General features: G+C 38.0%; 2 pseudogenes; one reads left to right on the forward strand and one right to left on the reverse strand.

Moving 5' to 3' along the window:
* Positions 1–361: 361 nt before the first annotated feature.
* Positions 362–3,774, reverse strand: LOC120107445 (annotated as a pseudogene).
* A 5,947-nt stretch (positions 3,775–9,721) lies between these two features.
* LOC120103860 lies at positions 9,722–20,189 on the forward strand (annotated as a pseudogene).
* The last annotated feature ends 10 nt before the right edge of the window (positions 20,190–20,199 follow it).

The following is a 20,199-nucleotide window of genomic DNA, read 5'->3' on the forward strand; positions in this document are numbered from 1 at the left end:
GCTAATAGACTTAGCCCAGTATTCTGTAACTGGGTGCTGACTTACGACCCCCGGCCAAGTTTTACCGATCAGATAAACTGTGACTAGATTTTTGTATGCCATCAAAGTCCACAGTGAACTCGAGTATTAATACCATAAAACTAGTGTTTATAGGGCATTGTCTTATTGACTCCTTGAAGGACTTGATGGATGATTTATTTTAAGTGGCCCATCAATTTGTTTGTTTTTTTGGCGATTGGGATCCGCAATTTCTACTCCATATATGTCTCCATAGTAAAGATAAGATCAGGGCCAAGATGGCGGGATACGTTAGCCGCCCCCCACTTTGACACATTTACCCTTGAAATTGGACAAAATTTCTTTACCGATCAGGGCATCCTTTATCTTTGGAGAAGTCACTCTGCCCAATGATGATGGAATTTCTGACATTTTGCATCGACGCATGCTCGAACGCCGCTCCCTTGACAAATCCCTTGCTCGGTCTCCCCCACATCCTTTACCGATCAGCTTTTGGTGGGCTATAAATCACTTTTTGATCCTCCAAAGGTACTTTTAGATAGAATTGAGATGTTTGGTAAAAAATTGGAAAGCTATTTTAGTTTTGCTAGAAGCTAAAACAGCTTTTTGGAAGAAGTTCCCCTGACGAACCCCTCGCTCGGCCTCCTCCACGTCATAATCCGCAACCCGTTCTTCATTTTTGTGAACACCGTCGTCTTCACGGTTATGTTCTTGACACCATCCTTATCGTACGCCTTCCCCAGGCTCCCAATGCTGCAAGCCAACACCACACGTGCATGTGCGTGCTAGAACACGAAAAGGTTCCCACACGTGTGAATCATAATTTGATGATCTGTAGATACAAGACGAGCAATGGTACTGTGCCTTCACCATGCAAATGTAATGCAATTGGTGTCCCCTCGCCTTATGCCATGCCCAGGCCAACAATTGTATTGCTCCATCCACGGGCTCGCCGTGCCCCGACCGATCGAGATGCAGTCGTCGCCTGTCTTGATGCCTGTCCCCATGATACCATGAAGTTGGTCTATGCCTGAACATGGACGCCGCCGGTGTTGGGGCTGTTTCCCGGAGCTGCAATCTTGACACCTTGCACTGTCACCCCTCGACAGTCGATGATCACGATGTGGTGCAATTGATCGACGTCAACCCATGAATCATGATGTCTTTCGAGCTTCAAAATGTCAATGACGGCAAGAAGAGGAGCATAGTGATTAGGTTAATGCTAAATAATTATAGGCAAGGAAAGGTTGTGAGAGCTAGGGGTCCATTTCACACTGCTAGCACGTACAGTTGAACCATCTGGACGGTTCCCACTAGCAGCCTTGCAGGCCCAAAGAGGTGAGCCACGGCCATCGATGGTCCCGCCATACACCGAGACACCCTCGACGAGATCAAAAGCCAGCCATTCTCCAATGTGGCCAAAATCGGCATTAGAATTTGATGGTGCAACGAGGATCCCATCAATCTGGATGATGATCCTGCTGCTCTTACAGAGAGGAGGAGGAAGAAGAAGAAGTATGAAAAAAATGAAAGGTTTTGGATGGGTCTGTAGGTTAAGGTGGTGGGTATTTATAGACTCATGGGAGGTTCTGGTGGCTGAGAAAGGAAGCTTCCTTGAGATGTGAGACACGTGGGAGGCATGAGACGGAAAAGAGAATTGAATGTTCCACTTATCACCTTTTCAATGTTCACACTCGGTTTGTTTCCTTTTAATGGCTCTATTTGAGAAAAAACTAGGGTGTGAAATATGTGCTTTGTTCTAGCAGGCCGGGCCCAAGACATTACAGCTGCCTGTCCTATGCTTAATTAGCATCTCAACCGAGAACTGACTATATATATATATATATATATATATATATATATATCCTTCTAAACATTAGAATTTACATGAATATCCTCCCAAAATTGATATTTGCATGTAAATCCTTATGAAATATTTGTTTTGCATGTATATTCTTCCTTTTCTTTTTCTTATATATGTGCCTACACCATCTAATGCTATTAAAAAATTAGTAGTTTAAAATTTAAAATAACTGAAATACTCTTAATAGGTAGATATACAAAAAATATATATTTATAAGGGTATATGTATAAATAAAAACTTTGCGAGGGCATTCATACAATTTTACATATTTAAAAGGGTTTACAAGTAGAAAATTCTAATTTTATTTTTGTTTATTTCAACTTGTTTTAATACTTAGATTAGTCTAGCGCTTACTCCTCAATGTTTTTTGTAAAAATATTGTTTAAGAAAAAGATAGATTGGACAATTAGATAACAAAAAGAGTTATGAAAGTTCTTTTACTAATCATGAGATTATTCTACTTTATTCTTCTTTATTTATAACAATTGCTATATCTTATTTCAACGAAATTAGCTTGTGATATTTATTGGTATAGATGCATATATAAAGGCATGTATCAGAATATAAAAAGAGATTAGAATCTCTTAAAGGCACACGATAGATTGCAATGATCAAGCTTCGTTGCTACTACTGTTGTGCTCATGGGCGGAAGAACAATTTCAATCATCCCCAAGCAAAATCATTGAAGGACTTCAAAATTCTTCAGACTTACTAACAACCTCCACAGCTATGTGGTAGAAGGCCACATCTTATGTTGTGTATCTTAAGCTACCTTTTTTTAGAGCTTTAATTTTCTGAAAGAAAAAAGAACTAGTGTATGGGGCACATCTTGTCATAGCAATTTTAAATAAGTCACCAGCCTGCACATAAAAAAATTTTCAGCTCTAAAAGATATATCTCATATACTAAAAATAAATATGCAAATCTCGTAAAACACTTTTCTTTAAATAATTCATAAAACTAAAGACAGGATCTGACAATTTTTATGTAATAAATGAGATAACGAAGAGAGAACTTTGGTGGCAATAAAAGGGACTTAGATTCCAGAGGCGAGAACTCCAACGAATGGAAGAGAGGGAGAAGGTTTACCTACGGTGGAAAAATAGTTGAAAGAATGGTTTTGATTTCAGATGGAGAAGTGAAAGAGAGGGATCGAGAGAGATCAGTAAAGTTTTTAAAGAAGGTAGAGATATTAGTTCTCAGCAAGGCCCAAACAATGTTCAAAACATAGCCTGATTCAGACCCGAATCAATTTATTTTTGTATGCTGTTATTTAGAGAGAATAATGTGGAAGTAAATGATAAATTAAAATAGGTTTAGCTGATAATAATATATCATATATCATTTACTTGTGCTATAAGAGTGCTATAAGAGGGAGCCTAATTTTTATCTAGCTCATTTACTTTTAAAGCAATATTATGAAATATCAAACTTCAATCGAGTTTAGGCTAGATTCATGTTGGCCCAAACGAATAATTTGGGTTGGCCATAATTTGGGTCAGCCCAATTGGATTCGGGCTGGGCTCAAGCTTGAATTGTCCAAAATTTTTAGGCTTAGGCCCAACCCGAAGCTCGAAAAAAATTCGGGCCGGATTTGGATGAGGCCATGGCTCAGCCCGACTCGGCCCACTTCCAACCCTAGTGCGATAGAGATCTCTGATTCTGTTGTGAGACTGTAGAAGCATTTTCCCTAAAAATGAGAGCTAGCGGAATTGATTCGGTCCAAAAGATACGATATGGGAAAGACACTAGCAACATACGCCTATATGCATTTCGTAATGGTTTTATGCATGATCATGATCAAATATTACGTGTCAATCTTAGGTTTGCATGCCACAACTAGATAATGTTACACAAGCAAGAGCAAAAAACCGATGAAATGGTTCCACCATCCTTGCCACATGCTAAAGAAGATCCATATGATTAAGCTCTTTAAAAAAATATGAGGATCCATACGGGCATGTATTTAGTTCCACAATGACTATGCATTACGTAGATCTTGGATACTTATATAAGACTAAAAAATCTAAAAAATATTTTCTAGTTAGCTTTTTTGGATGAGATTCTGGGTGTTATAAATGATATCAGAGCGGATCCAATTCATGACTTATGTGGACTAGGGAATACTGCATCACAGGCTCATTGAAGCTGATTATAGGCTAATCGTGATACTTGTAATTATATTTGAATGAATTTGAAGTCTTAGCCTGACGAGAATGTCATGGCTTAAACATAGGAATTATATCATCCAGACATGCATTATATCACATATTAGCTATGCATTGAGTAGATCTTGGGTACTTATGCATGATTGAAGAATCCAAAAATATTTTTTGGTTAGCTTTTTTGGTGAGCTCGATTGTTATAAAAATAACTATCAAGGGCATAATTTTTTTAAAAGGTTAAGGCATGTAACATAATTGTGACGTCGGGCTGCGAGAAGGAACCTTAATGCTGCGTTTTACGTCGTAGAATAAACCAAAACTGAAATAGATTGGTGGCAAAAAATATATATTTAGAATCCCTCACGTTTGCCCCATTTGCATCACGGTCTCTTTACCTCTAAAAATTCTCAAAGTAGTCCTTCAAAAAATTATATTTTGCAGCAAAGATACTTCTTCCATCTGTTTCCCATTGATGCCGTTGTTGATGGTCATCCATAAATGACCAAAATGTTCCCATCAGTATCATTTGTTCTCTTGAGACACATATACACTTACACCCCCTCAAGTTTGCTCCTTTCCTCAGCTGATTAACCTATTTCCAACACATTTTATTCTAAAATAAATCACTCCACCCTATATAATAAAACAATTTAATCCAGGTTACGTAGAAAATATAGTGCTGTAATTTTTCTAAAATATCTACTTTGTTTTCAAAAAAAATGGTTAACAATAGAAACAATGAATTAAAAACTATTATTAATTTCTTTTAATCTTGAGGATATTCTGATTTAGTTAAGATGGGCAGAGTAGCCTTTTTTTTCTTTTAAGGAGGCAATTGACCTATGGTGGGGGGTAAATATGTGTATACATATATAGACAGGGTAGGCAGTACACGCTACTTTGGTATATGTGCTCTCATTAGATGGTTGTAGATGTTCTCTCCTTAATTGATATAGCCCTAAATATTTTCAAATTATGAATGTTTTGGGCCTACATATATCCTAAGCCTCTAACACTACTATGGCTATATGTTAGATTGTTAGCTAAGCTTATATCTAATAGTTTTGCAAATTTGATCGGCAAGATCAAAGGTGCATATTGATATCCTCAATTGCTTAAACAACCTGTTTTCAACAAATGTTGGTTTTATCTATTGAAGAGATGTATGAAATTGCCTGCAGACCACTACGTCTCACGAATTTATGTACTCATACACATGCATATATACATGCATACTCATGCATATACACATATATATATATACATACATAAATTTGCTTGTGCGCATACAATATAGTGAGATACGTCTCTGTAGGCAATTTCATATCCTGTCTTAGAATAGATAAATCAAATTTTATTGAAACATCCCATAAATTTCAATAAATCAATATTTTGCATTGTCCCCTTTATCAAAAAAAAAAAAAAAGAAAAAAAAAGACATTTTGCGTGGTCCACAGTCAAGTGATGATAAGTTTGCAATATTTTGGCTTGCAGTGCCCATCAAGGTTGAATTAATAAGTGTAGTTCCAAAACAGACTTCCGAGCGCCAACATTTTCCCATGGGGCTACAAAGCCCCGCAATTCTTGACAGGGTAATGGAATTCAACAGACGCAAACGTCCCCGAGATAAAAGAAAAGAGCAAATAGAACAAACTCAGAAAGACTTTCTCCCTCCAATTCTTGCTAGGAAAAGGAAAGTCTCAGCTTTGACATTGCAAAATTTCTTCAATATTTTCTGGTTGGAAGTAAGACGGAGAGATTTAAAGCTAGGTAACTTTGTCACTATGGCCAGTCGCAAGATTTTTGGAAGCGTTCGCAGGGAATTCTTGCTTGCCACTTACGACGCCTGAGGAGGGAGATGTCAAACGAGCTGAGATATGCTCGGTAGGCTAAAGCGATTAAAGATGACTTCTGTGACGTGATTGAGTATTCCCAAAGTGATCATACTTTTCTTTAAAAAAAAAAAGGTGACGTTTGGCAATGTGAAGATCTATGAAGAGATATTCCGCTATTCCTTTTCTTTCAACAACAACAAAAAAAAAATCTAACATCTGATTTGATTTGATGATTTGTATTTACAAGAAAGTTTTTAATCGGATGAACATGGAAAAGGCCAACTAGATATCATTATTATGTTATTTAACAATGAGTATTGCTTCTGTGCCCTCTTGCCTCTAAGCCATCCAATATTTTGTATTGGACTAGATTAATAATTTAAATAGTATCATCACCAGCCAAGTGCTGCAATAGTGCAGTATCGGTATGGTATGATACGAAATTTTTTTAGCATATTGAATATTGGTACGCCAGCTATACCGAATACCGGTATCGAACCGGTATGGTATGATACCTCTCATGCTGTCCGATTTGGGCCAGTACAGTATTCCATGCCACTGGCTATCAATTTAAGCATTGATGATAAGTACCTGTTTAATAATAAATTCTCTAAAATCTAGGGTAGTTATGGTTAAAACTATATTCTAAAATAGTTCAACTGATGCTGTGCACAATATTAGTTTGTTCAGATTTCTATCTAACCGTCCATGCAATAGGAATCAGCATGACTCTTGTGGGAGTTGGCCAAATTTTTGCACCTTGTGAATCCGTGGAAGAATGGGCAATGACTACATCATAGTAGCCCAAAGGTCTTCAATCTCCTATCTCGACGCAAACAATTTTGTATGGTATAAGATAATTTGATAAATGTATCTAAATTTTTTGATTTTTTTTTCTTTTCCTCTTTATTCTCTTCAAAGTAAAAAATAAATATATTTTATTTAACTTCGGAGTAGCTATAACTTATGGAGAAGACTAATACATTTATGGAGCCTTGCTAAGACTAAGTTGGGGTAAGATATTAAAAGAGATAATGACCTATGCTTACTTTTATAGTTTAATAAGTAATGATCATTAGTTTAAATCATACCGCTACGTGTCCGAGGAAAAATTGGATGCAGGTTTTGCCCCTAAAGGTACCATTGTTATAAGATAGAAGCCAAGTAAGAAAAATTGATGATGTGCCACAAATACACTTAATTTGATTGAATACTGCTTGGGTTACCCTTACGGTAATCCGAATGAGCACCAAATTAGGTTTTTGTGCGTAATATACGGAGCAAATCATTCGTGAGGGCTTTATTATCGATTTTCGTCTTTCGATTCGTTAAAATATACTAAGATTTCTCTAATTTGATTTCAGGCTCTCTGATTGGAATTTAGACAGCTGTTTTGGACAATCCACTAATATGAGCACATTGAGATGTGACATCTTTTTTGGCCTAGTCTAGGTCGCCCTTTGCCTAATTATATTACAACTACTAGATATATACCCGTTATTGAAAGGACAGCTACAAAGTCTTGCAAGCAAAAGCTTGGACGCGTGGCCACAAGAATAGACACCTTGCCATTTGTCCAATGCAAAGGTCATCCATGGTAGGCTGTGGATAAGTTAGGTGCACTAATTAACCGTCCATTCCCATGTATCTCTATATTAATGACATAGGGAGAAGGCTATATTGGAGCAAGGCGTTTACCTAATAAACAAGAAGTCGTTTGGTAACTGAAGTGATTGATTAATTACTCCAATTCAAAATTTTATATTAAGTTCACGTGTGGTTTGAATATTTATAAAATATAAAAACCTAATGTGCACAACTAACTATCTAACCTTTAGCTTTATATGACTATATAATCCCATGGATTCTACAGCATGATGACATGTTACTGAATACAAGGACACATAACCTATAGAAGGGGACATATACTACTTGACAAGTAAGCAGCTTAAGTTTTAAATAAAATAAATAATGGAGGAAATGCAAAGGACCTTATTGTAGGAGGTTCTTTCTCAAGAATAGGTGCTTTTATTAGTGCCTTGACCAGCATAAACTAACTTTTTCATTTGATTTTGCTAGATCTACAAGGATTGTGTGAATTTCTTTTGGTTAGAAAGAACAAGGGAACAAAGCATCCTGCATGATTGATGATCTTGAAAGCATGAGCCAGTCTTTTGGGGGACCACTTAGCCACTTAGGGTCAGGGACATAAGAGCTTAAGCCTAGTCTTTTAGGGACCAATTTGCTTTGATATTTTTTTATCCTGATTGCACATTCATTATCTATATGATCTAATAAATCGAGTGCCTCTATATCTTTAAATCGATAACAAAAAGAACAACAAAGCTATTAATTTCCATTATGTTAATTATAGTGATCAATAAAATTATAGAATGTAAATGCTTCTACAAGAAATGCTGCAGTAGCTTGTAGCAAAAGTAACTCAAGCTAAATTTGAAAAATCTCCTTTAGTTACGCGCTTTCATCCATCATCATTCGTTACTTAAAAATCTCTCTCTCCCCCCCCTCTTTGTCTTTCACTGAAGCTAAATTTGAAAAATCTCTTCCTTGCTACGCATTTCCTCCATCATCAATCGTGCTTAAAATTTTTTCTTCTCTCTCCCCCTCTGTCTTCACTCAAATGCTTGTCTTGTCGCCGAAAGAAGCATGAAATATGCTTATCTTGTCTTTCACTCAAAGCTTATCCTGTCCCCGGAATAGATATATGGTGGTGCTAAAATTGTTTTTTTTTTTTTTTTAACTTTTTTGAGAAGAGTAGCTCTAAATTTGTTGCTTTGTAAAACTAGAAATCTTTGCCTAAAAATCATCTAATTGTTAATTTTGCAAGCAAAATTCGGTTTTTCTTTACAAAATGATATATATTTAGAGATTTTTTTTTTTTGGCCTATTGACTCCTAGATCTAAGTATAGCGTCTCGATGTATATCTGTTTGAACCTTTTATATATCGTAATCTATATATTATATATATATATATATATGCGTAATCCATATTTACACATATTTATTTAAATTGTTGTGCATTTTACATTTAAATCCGAGGAAATATCATCAAGGCCCCACTAAAGTGTCCTATTGTTTTTCAAAAAGAAAAAAAACGGGATACTTTTATACGAAATTCATTGGAAATTATAAAAGTAAGGGTCCGGGACTATGAGAACAAATCACCATTTTTCTAGAAGAATCATGAAAAGCAAGCGTCAGAAGCCCAAACCAAAACATCAGAGCGGACCTTCCAAGCAGAAGGCTGCCTCGCCTGAACGCTCCACTCCTCTCCAATCAAAAAAGAGAGAGAGAGAAAAAAAAAACACTTCCCACTCCTCACTTCTCACGTGCGTCAAAAGGCCGCCACCCATGCAGTCAAACAACCATAAAAGTCCAGCTCCGGTAGCTCGCGTAACACGTGTCCCAAGCCTCACAATTAGGACAACCCACTCCGCTTCCCGGTTAGAAGAGGCCACCTTCCTCCCCTAGAATATTTTGTCCACTGTTTTCCAGGACTCCTTTCCCTGCTCTCTCTCTCTCTCTCTCTCTCTTCTCCCCACCATTATCGCCACGCTATGATGATAGGGAAAGCAACAGCCGCCTTGTCTTGTACTCATCCTACATGACGAAAGCCTGAACCACTCACAGAAAGGCACGAACCAGGAAGCAGGGGGTAAGAGGAACGGAAACAGGATATTATTGGTGAAAGGGATCGTTTTTCTCAAGGAAAACGAGGGTCGTAGGCTTGTAGCAAGTGGAGGTAAGTGTTTCTTCTTCTTTTTCTTTTGTTTAACTGCTTTTTTAACAGTTTTCAAAGCTACTGGATCCACTTGACTAAATGTGAAAAGAGAAGTTGAGAAAAAAAAAGGTCTTGTGTTTCCCCATTAGGAGTAGGAAACCACACCTCCCTTCGCTCTTATGGGTATTTTTTTTGGGGTTCAGTGGTGGAGATCTGAAAAAAGTGGTAGTTTGAGCGCTGGGTGGGTGGGATTTCCAGATTTCAGTCATAAAGCATAAAGGTACCTCTTTATCTCAAGAACTTCGATTAGATTGGCGCGTGTTTTGGATTTCTGGTTTTGTGGCTATGGCGTTTCTTGGGGAAATTTTGTGGATAAGAGGAAGAGGGCTTTTGCTTCTGGTGCGTTTCTTCAAACTCTCGTCTTTTTGCTTCCTTCCTGTGCTTTGGATTTCTGGAAAAGTTGTGAGTTAAGTGTTGCTTTGAAAGAATTTGGGACTTTAGGAAAGTGGGAGAAGAAGGGTTCGCCCCCTAATTTGCTTATTGGGAGGAGTTTGTGGGTTATATCGCTGGCTAAAACCACTGATTCTTAGCTCTGAAGCTGGGTAACAGCGAGATGAATTAAGGGTTTCGATTGTTCACATCAATTCTTTTTCTGTTCTTCTCTATATGGAAACGTATATTTTTTAGTCCCAGGTAACTGTTTCTGGGTTCCCATCCTTCACAAGTATATGGGATGTAGGAGCTCTGAATCTGCCCAACCAGTGATAGCTTTAGACGAAAACGTATTTCAGTGTTGAAACTGAGATTTTTTTTTTTTTCTTTCTGGCTGCAGTTTCTGGGCTGAGATGCTTGGCATGGGTAAAGTTATGAACTCGGAAGTTTGTTAAATAGAAGAGGGAAAGGAAGGGAAGTTCTTTTATCTGAGATCTCTTTAACTGTGGAGATGGAGAAACAGCAAAGCGTTCATCATGGGGCGTTGGAGAAATTGCAGAGCTTTCGTCTAGAAGCTATGTAGAAACAAAAGACTTTCGGATGGGGTCCATGGAGAAACAAAAGAGCTTCCGGTTGGGGTCCATGGATAAACAGCAGAGCTTCAAGGAGAGGAGGTACCGGGATAGCCCTGGGAAGCGAGGTGATACGCCATTGCATCTAGCTTCTAGAGCTGGCAACGTGGTGCATGTTCAGAGGATACTTTCTGATTGCAACGAGAGCCATTTAAAAGATTTGATTTCTAAGCAGAACCAGGATGGAGAGACGATGTTGTATGTTGCTGCAGAGAAGGGGCATGTTGAGGTTGTTCGCGAGATATTGAAGGTTTCAGACTTTCAGTCAGCTAGTACCATGGCTAATAACAGCTTTGATGCATTTCATATCGCTGCTAAGCAGGGCCACCTTGGTAAGCTATAGATCTCAGAGATGAACTGCATTTGCTGCTTTTCTATATTTATTTTAATGCATAATGTCAAAGTAAATGACAATTTATGGCCAATACCATAAAATATAGACTTTTGCCTTGTTATTAGCGCTATAACTTTAAAATGATTGAAATTGCTGACTCCTTTTTTTTTTTATAAAAAAAAAAGAAGAATGATATATTGGTTAAGGTGGCCTGCACTTTTATATTTGATCAATCAATCTATGGATTATCGTAAATGATATGATATTATATTTGTTGTACCTTGACACCGAGCAGTGACTTTGCTGCTTAATTTTGTGTGCTTTCTGCTAGGTCACTTTCTATAGACCATTTCGGTGAATATATGGACATGATATTTCACAGTACTATGTAGATTTGATTAAGAATCCTCACTGAGTTAACCAGTAAGCTTTTTCTACAGTAACACTTGTTTCTTTGTAAGTTTTGAGTGAAATGTTGAGAGAGTGTGTGTGTTATTTAAATGTACTGCCTTATCAGGATATAAAATGCAGAGAGAGAGATTAAAGATTCGCTTGTGAAAAAGAACATATAAAAGGTACTGGCACAACATAGGAAGGAATTCCTGAACAAGATGTGGGCAGCCTAGAGGATGAACTGATGTGCTGCTTGAGGATGAATAGGGGGCACTTAGGCTATTTCTCCTATCAACATGGCATCAGCACATGGAAGGCTCTAAAGCAACCATGAGTCAGTGGTTCTAATTGAAGCATGCTGCAATTTTGTAAAAGTGGTGACAAGTCAATATTTGGAGCAAGATCAAATAGTTCCAAGGGAAGCTACCTTGGTCATTGTTGTTAACCACTGCTGCATTTCAAGAGAAGTGATTGGACATCTAAAAGAAGCTCTAATTTTTTGAAAGCAAAAAAAATGAGTGAACCTCTAAAAATATGATACCAGGAACATCTATGTTTAGAAGGATTGGTTGTTGAAATATCCTGGCAACCTGATGATTTTATTTGAAGAAGTAGATTGGTATGCTCATAGAAAGAAAACAACAACTTTAGGTAATAAACTTGCCGAAATAACAAGCATAACCTGCTCCTCTTGCTTTGTAGGCTCTGTACTAAATAAATACAAAAATATTCATTCTACTATTCTTATCACTGGCTACCCAAAGCAACTTAGCTAGCAAAGTCGAGCTAGCTGGACCGTGTTCGAGCTCAGCTTGATTTCATATAAGGTCAGTTGAGCTTGACTCAAGCTCGGCTCATATACATAATTGGGCGAACTCAAAGCTCGGCTCACTATTCGAAAATAGAATCAACTCGCCTCTCTCACCACGGCTGTTGATCCACCCTCATTGACTCACTGAACCCAATATTACTATCATTGTTGTTGCCGACCTCCTATGGGTATCGAAAGTTGCGAAGGAAGTAGAGGATGGCGTAGGACGTGGAGGATGCTCAAGAAATTGTTGAACACTTGACTGGGGTTGAGTCCGTGTCCATGGGGTCGATGTGATCGTAACTGATGTTGGAGGGGGGAAGTTGTCATCGTGGACATAAGGGTGGAGTGGGTCGATGGGTGGAGACTCCGCCGCTGGCAATTGGAGCTGGAAGGGGTGGAGATGGAGGAAGGGGCGATGGGTGTGGTTGGGCAGGGAGGAGAGAGGGGGGGGGGGGTAGTAGCCGCCAAGGGAGGGGGAGGAGGCGAAGGAGCTAGCAACAGGGGGGTTGGTGGCGGCCCTTTGCAGATCTCTGGTCAATCAGGAAGGGGATGAGTTGGTGTTAGGGATCAAGCTTGTCGCTAGTAACGCTGGTGGTTGGTGGGTGGCTAGTGGGGGTTGTGGCTGGTGGGGGACATGGAGGAGAGCTGGTGGTAGGTTGGCAGCAACGAGAGCCAGAGAGTAGGTGCCACGGTGATTGGTGATAACTAAGAAAGGGCAAGAGGGTGGCAACTAGGTGGGAGAGGGAGCATTTTTGGGCTTTCTTATCACCCACCATGTATCCTAACTGTTGGATTTTGGTTCAACGTGTGACTAAATAACTTTGTTACTTAGCCATTGGATTAGAATCCAATTATTAGTTATTTATCATTTATTAAATAAGTAAATATAATATATTAATATCTTAAAATATAATAGACATTATAATATACATTTGTTAATTTTGAGCTGGCTCACGAGCTGAAAACGATAAATCTCAGCCTAAACAAGCTTGAAAATCCAGCTCAAGCTTGGCTTGCTTGCTAAACGAGCAAGCTGAGCTTGAGCTGAATTCGAGGCCGAACAGAAGCCAGCCTACAAACAGATCTCCAGTTTGAGACCTATAACTGGATCTATTGCTTGTTGTATTCCACACAGTATTTGAAGTATGTGACTGTAAATTAAAATAACTTGTCACTTAATAGATTTATACATCCCCGCTTTCATGGAGGCCACATGCCCTTTTCCAGCTCTGGGTAGAGAGGGCTTCGACACTTAATAGCTTTCCACTTCCCATGAACCACATGACTGTGTCTAAAGCTCTGGAAGTTTCTTTCCATGGTTCCATCCGTTTTTTTTTTGGGAAAAAAAATATTGATTTACACTTCCTAAATGTTTAAATTTTAACTTTTAGATTTAAGGGCTGGCCGACCTTATGATTGTTTATGAATCTGTACTGTATTATGTTGATTGTGCTTGTACAGAATTTTGTAAAATTGATTCTCTTTTTGTTTGCTTGAATTCTGCAGAAATTTTGAAAGAGTTGTTGCAGTCTTTTCCCGCACTCGCTATGACTACAAATTTATTGAATTCTACAGCCTTGGACACTGCCGCCACTCAAGGCCATCTTGATGTTGTCAATCTTCTGCTAGAAACAGATGCTAACCTCACCAAGATAGCACGAAATAATGGAAAAACTGTTCTGCATTCAGCAGCTAGAATGGGCCATGTAGAAGTGGTAAAATCCCTTTTAAATAAGGACCCCAGTGTTGGTTTGAGGACAGATAAGAAGGGGCAGACAGCATTTCACATGGCTGTGAAAGGCCAAAATGTTGACATAGTACAAGAACTGCTGAAGCCTGATATTTCAATAATTCATTTGGAGGATAACAAGGGGAACAGACCATTGCATATTGCAACTAGGAAGGGCAATCTTGGGGTAAGCCACAATGTTGGCACATTGATTTATCTCACACTTATTTTTGCTTAGTGATGTGATGTACCTAGCTCTTTTGGCAATATATCTCTTGTTTATTTTCTAGTGCTTCGCTTTGTTAAACTAAACTGGAGTCCTCTTGTTTTACAACTTTTATGATTGAAATGCATTATTATCATTCACCAGTGGTAATATGTTCCTTCTAATGCAACTTCCCAAAATACGAATAGGATGGTTGCTTGCATGTGTTCACATAATTGCGAGGTATTTTTTAAGGCTAAAAGATTAATCACTTTTCTGAGTTATTCTCTCTGCTGATGTCGTGAACTATTCAGCTAGGTGGTTTGTGACCTGAAGATTTTCATGCAAACTTACTGCAATTTATATGCTAAGTGTTAAGTTTAATTTTGGTTGTTTTAGAGACACCTTGCTGATGACATGAACAAGTTGTTAAGTTTCTGGATGAAACTAGGGGTGTAAAATTTAGTTGTATCTTGCTTAAGCCTGAGTCTCATCAGCAAGTGAGCTAGTGTAAGGTTCACTTCATTTTGTCTCATTCATTTCAGTCCTATATGGAAGTATTTTTTTTCTTATTTGTCTTTCTGCTCTTTCAGTACAAGTCTGAAAGGAAACCTTTCAATAAGTTTCCTTTAAAAAGTTGTATTCAGATTTCCATATTGCGTAAATAATCTGGATAGTAATTCAATATATTCCAAGTGCTCTATTTATATAATGCATTTTATTAGATACTAATGTAGTGCCCAATGCTTGCTGTTAACTTAATGTGAACCTGTGAAAAATCTAAAAATAAGATTTGCCTTAGTGTGTTCATATGATTACAGCTATGCTTGGATTGGTGGGTGGCAATCTGATGCGCATCATTCAATGCATTTCTTTCAGTGGAATGGCATTATTAAGTAGCAATACCCTTGTCTCATGAATTGCGAATATCAGAACTCCTGGTCACAATTCCTAAATGCACAAGTATAATACCACAAATTTCTTTCACTTTCTAAGCAAACCTTGTAACCCTCATGGACATATTCCAAACATCCTATTTCACCTAGTGCTTTGGCTTCATGTTGCTTAACTTTCATAAGGAATCCTGATCCTGTCTTTATGTCATTCTTGTCAAGAAGAACTCTGATGTTTCTTTCATCATTTTTGACCAACTTTATTTTTTTAAAAAAAAATTGTAGCATGATACAAATTTAGGAAATTTTCTGTAGAGCACCAAGCTTCAAAGCAAAATGAATGTTGTTTGGTGAACCTGGTTACGATATTTTTATCAATTCAAAAAGAAAACTATTTTCTCAAATTCATCTGTGTAATAGCAAAAGGTCAGCTAACTCCCCCATAAGATATGTTATATCTAGCAAAGCTCATATGTACAACAAAATGTATGGCAAAAAGAGATGACTGACTGTTTTTGGAGTACAGTTTCTAGTAATAATTTTATGTGTATTTTTTTTAAAAAAAATTTCAGCATAAGCAGAGCGAAGCAACATTTGTCGGAGTCATCAACCCATGGCCTGGATTGATATCCTTTCTTCCATTCTAGGAAGGTGAAAGTGCTCTATATGATGCTTCAGTTTGCCCCTTTATAGAGCTGAAATGAAAATGTGGAGGATAGCTGCCTTTCTTGTTTTATTGGTCTTCCATTTTATGTAACTGTCACTAATCATCTTTTTGATAATCAAAAGAGGTCAAATAGTTGACCCTGCTATGTTTATTTAAGCCCTTAGTTTTATGAAAGTCCAATGCCATATAATCTGCATTGCCCTTGTCAAATCTGTTTGTGAGTTAGGATTCTTTAAGAGGTTCTTTTCTTTTCATTTAAGGTGTTGAGCATTGCATTCTTGAAAATCCTGAGCAGTGGAGAAGCCTTATTGCTGCTAATGTGTCAATAAATTCTGAGTCGGAGGAAAATGGGAAGCATGGGAAAGTGATGCTGCAGATGTATCGAGGTTTCTTTAACACCAGTAGAAGTGGCGTCAAAGAGGATAGAAAACTACAAATATTATACAGCTCTATTACTTTAAGGTACCTTCACAGGTACCTTAAAGTAACAGAAAAACGTGGCTTTGGAAAAAGAATGAACAAAACCAAGTAAGGAAGCTTGTTGCCCAATCTTTATAGATAGTTTAAGTTTCTCCTTTTTGAATACACTACAACTCGACCTCTTCCTAATCATGCTTTCATAAAGAAATAACTTTTACATAGGGTCCTGCTTTCATAAAGAAGTAACTTTGATGAGTGCTAGTTTCATGGGGGATCTTAGAGAGGCTTAGAGCAGCTGTATTGGATACTAAACGAGCAAAGCATTAACTAAAACTCTCAAACGAACTCATGTATGGTCATCTGAACTATTAACTTGTCTTATCATTAAGTAGAACTCTAGAATGAACTGACGTAATGAGTTAGTAATTTTTCTTCAATCATGAAGGACCCTCGTGCTTGGACCCATAAAATAAACTTCTATGTAACTTAGAACTAATACTGGAAATAGGAGCTGTCAAACACCCATATGATCAGCAGCTCACATTACCTTATAGTTTGACCTGTCTGAACTTCCTGACTATAAGATTCAGAAAAATCTCAAAGTACGATAAGATCTGCCAGTCCTTGTAATCTTGGTCCTCTTCCATCGGTCCTCATGGGCTATAGACAGACATCTCAGCTTGAGTTAGAAATGTTGCAAATGTTGATCGCAATTTGTGACATTTACATGCTCGAAAAGTTGTTTGGCCAGTTAGTGGGAAATTGATGGTATTGAGATGAAAAATATAGACTTTTCAGTAAACCTGAGAAAACTCTCAGCAGACTCTACCTTAAAAGGATCTTGCATGATCCAGTGATTGCTCTCATAGTATTGTTTCCATATGATTCCCTTCTTTTGGATCAATATTGTTAGAAAATTGTCTTGTATTACTTTCTTCAGTGAATTCTGCAACTTTCAACATATTAACTTAATTTCCCACTTTCTTGTCTGTACCACCTCCTTAATGAATTAAACATATTTCAGAAACCAAGTGTAATGGCATCATTTATCAGGTGAAACTTACTGATCAAATATTTGAAAGCCAGATGCTCAAAGAAATTCATTCAATCATACACTGGTTTCTTTGCATTGGACCTGTTTCTTTTTCTTGTTAAAAGGAGAGCTTTGCTGTACGTTTTTCATAGACATTGCTGATTATCAAAATATCTACCTTTCTGTTATTTCTGAATTTGCAGTCTTTAACTTATGAAAGTTGGAGAGAAATACCAATGATTGGAGAGAAATACCAATGACCTAGCAATGCCCTTTGTGTAGCCTGATGATAGTTTTCTGTTTTGACTGGTTAGGTCCTCGACCTGTGTGGCATGAATGCCTCTCTCTCTCTCTCGCTCCTTGTTCTGCCTCCCTCTTCTGTTCTTTTGCTCCTTTATTTTTCTTTTCCTTCTGTTTGCACCATATCCCGCGTGCATGCCATAATTGGGCCGACGGACTGTCTTAGCGAAGATTAACTAAGTGATGGTTGAGTGGCCAAATGAGCCCAAGAAATTGATTTGATTCAATGACGGGTCGCCCTGGCTTAAGCTAATGAATATATTGTGATGAGTGGAAAAATCCTGTCACCAGGAGTTCAAAAGCTTAGACAATTGGAAAATAAGGCAAAAATGGGTTGGTGGGGTGTAACCACCCATGATGTGTAACTGTCGGGAAGTGGAAAAGGAGAGTGTGGTGATATAAAAGAAAACTTGTAAAAGAGAACAAACGATCCTTTCCAAACAATAGAATCTGTTCATATCTTTATCCTTTATCCTTTGTTGCTTTGCTTTAGTTTCACAGTAGTTTTATAGTAGTTTTAGGCAGTATTTCATTTTTCTCAAAAGTCCTTGAAGCTTCAAGGCACCCAAATCCGATCCATCTTATTCAAATTCCGGCCACAGGCCTGTAGCAATGCGGTGCAAGCCTATCACTTGACCATTAACTTGCCTATCCTGCTTTTGGCCTGAAAATTAGGGAAACACCTTTATCTTCTTTTATAACTCTTATCAATTTGTCCAACAGTTATTTCTCAAAAAGAAAAAAAAACAATCTGTCCAACATTTTTCTTCTTCCTTCCCTTGTTTCCCTTTTAATATTTTCTTTTTCTATTGCAACAATATGCATGAATACTAAACTCCCAGCCTCAACCTAATTTGAATCCCAAACCAGCGACTTACCGTGCATGCATATCTACTCTCCTAAGATGAGGGAAACAAACCAGAAGTATGAAGTTTTGTTCGTTGGCAGTATATCTCACCACCACTAAACCAGTGATTAGACCCTAACAGGGGATCCCGTAATGAAATGGAATCCAATATGCTAGCCTTTAACAAATTCCTCAAGATTTTAGTTGCCTGAGGTGGGAGCAGGTGAAGGAGTAGATTCAGGTGACAGAGAAGTGAATCTGTCAATAGGAAATGCTTAGGAAGTGGGTGCAGAGATGAGTTTCGGTACTTCACTCTTAAGTGGAAGTTTCCTTATAGTAAGATATGGATCAACAACTATTTTCTTCGCTGAGTATTCATTTGTTGGTGCTGATCATATATATCAAACGGGTAATCAGTTAGACCAGGATGTTCCTCTAAGTGATTAAGTAGCACAAAGCTGGTGTTGCCAGAATGTGTAACCTGTGATGCTTATGGAGTTTGTAGAAAAATAAGTAATCCTAAAGCTATATAGAATAAGGTATTGTTCTTGGTTTGGTCTATTTGAGGCTGGTCTTGGGTCTTCCACTTTTTGTTCTACTTGCTTGTTCACATCTCAACCTTTTCACTCTGGACTGATCAGGAAGGCTATCTCCAGAATGAGCAGGGTTTTCAATCAAACTCCAAAACTATTATTTACTGTGGCATGTACTCAAATAATTCTGCTTCTGCTGAAGTGAGACAATCAATGAAGAATTTACAAAGCTGATTGGGAATGGTTGATAAATGACTGATTATTCTTATTATTATGGATCTTTTTTTTCTTCTAAATTCTATGGATCATATTAAGAAGCAGTGATATATATATTATTAGTTTCATGGTGCAGTTTCATCTGTAACTATTCTTCTCTAGGACTTAGTTGTGTTAATTGATTGTTCCTGAGCTTTGCTTCATATTTCTCCCGTCTCTTGCTGATATCTAATAAAATCTCCTCATCATTGCAGATAGTGCAGGCCTTATTATCAGTTGAGGGGATTGATGTCAATGCAATCAATAGAGCTGGCGAGACTGCTCTTGGCATTGCAGAGAAATGCTGTAATGAACAGATATCTGCGATTCTAAGAGAGTTTGGTGCTGTGACCTCAAAGGAACAAGCAAATCCACTGAACCCGCAAAGCAACTAAAGCAAACTGTCAGTGACATAAAACATGATGTCCAATCTCAACTCCGACAAACCCATCAGACTGAAATGAGGGTTCAGAAGATCAAGAAGAGACTTCAGAAGCTACACATTGGAGGTCTCAACAATGCCATAAATTCCAACACTGTGGTTGCGGTTCTTATTGCCACTGTGGCCTTTGCAGCCATATTCACCGTGCCTGGCCAGTTTGTTGATACTTCCACAAAAGGATACACCCTTGGACAAGCTTACGTGGCAAAGAAAGCAGCATTCATCATCTTTTTGGTCTTCGACTCATTGGCCCTCTTCATCTCTCTTGCAGTGGTTGTTGTTCAGACTTCATTAATAGTTGTCGAGCAGAAGGCCAAGAAAATGATGGTGTTTGTGATGAACAAGCTGATGTGGCTAGCATGTCTCTTTATATCAGCTTCCTTCATCTCACTGACATATGTTGTGGTGGGCCACGACTGGTGGCTTGCCTGGTCCACCATGGCAATTGGTGCCTCTATCATGCTGACCACCCTGGGGTCTATGTGCTACTTCATCATTGTTCACCGGTTCGAAGAAAAAACCTTGAGGAACATAAGGAGGGCCTCTGCGAGTAGGTCACACTCATGGTCTCTGTCTGTGGCGTCAGACTCGGAGATATTGAATAGTGAATATAAGAAGCTTTATGCAATTTAGAATGGATTAGTA

Source organism: Phoenix dactylifera, unplaced genomic scaffold (genome assembly GCF_009389715.1).
Source record: "Phoenix dactylifera cultivar Barhee BC4 unplaced genomic scaffold, palm_55x_up_171113_PBpolish2nd_filt_p 000865F, whole genome shotgun sequence".
Taxonomy (NCBI): Eukaryota; Viridiplantae; Streptophyta; class Magnoliopsida; order Arecales; family Arecaceae; genus Phoenix; species Phoenix dactylifera.